This window comes from Magnolia sinica, chromosome 18 (assembly GCF_029962835.1).
Source record: "Magnolia sinica isolate HGM2019 chromosome 18, MsV1, whole genome shotgun sequence".
Lineage (NCBI taxonomy): Eukaryota > Viridiplantae > Streptophyta > Magnoliopsida > Magnoliales > Magnoliaceae > Magnolia > Magnolia sinica.
In genome coordinates, this window is record NC_080590.1 from 60331449 (window position 1) to 60332173 (window position 725).

Sequence of the window (725 nt, forward strand, 5' to 3'; positions counted from 1 at the left end):
TGCACCTCAAGGACTTTAAGGAAGTAATTGCCACATTACAAGTAAACAATGGCAATAGGGATGCACTCAAACTTAGGTTATTCTCATTTTCTCTAAAGGATCAGGCCAAAGCATGGCTCAACTCTCTAAGACCTCATAACATCACTACATGGCAAGCCTTAAGTAAAGAGTTTTTAAAAAAATTCTTTCCCGAGCACAAAACAAATGCACTTAAATAGGAAATCATTTCATTCTCCCAAAAGGGGGAATGAACTATTTTTCCAAGCTTGGGAGCGTTTCAAAGACCTTTTACTCACTTGCCCACATCATGGTTATGAACCATGACACTTAATTGATGCTTTCCAAAAAGGGCTCACCAGGATACCCATCAATTCATTGAGATGATTTGTGGTGGAACCGTTCTTGACAAAGATCATAATGAGGCTTGGGTTTTCTAGACATGTTAGCAGAGAATACTCAGACATGAGATGTCTCTACTAAACCGGACCAAACTAGACCCATTCCCAGAGAGAAAGTGGGGATGTATGTCCTAAGAGAGGAAGACAACCTCAATGTAAAATTTGCTGCATTAGTTAGAAAGGTCGAAGCCTTGGAAATTAGGAAGGTTGATGCAATTAAAGCAAATACTTCCTTAGGTAATTTTTGTAGCATTTGTGGTGGTGCTGGCCATGACACAAATGATTTTCCAACAATCCCAGTTGTACAAGATATCATGCATGAGCATG

General features: G+C 39.4%; 1 non-coding gene across 1 annotated transcript; it reads right to left on the bottom strand.

The window, feature by feature from the left end:
• Positions 1 to 206: 206 nt before the first annotated feature.
• LOC131234133 (small nucleolar RNA R71) lies at positions 207 to 314 on the bottom strand. Its single transcript, XR_009165542.1, has one exon. It is a non-coding gene; the product is annotated as a small nucleolar RNA R71 (small nucleolar RNA).
• Between the last annotated feature and the right edge of the window lie 411 nt (positions 315 to 725).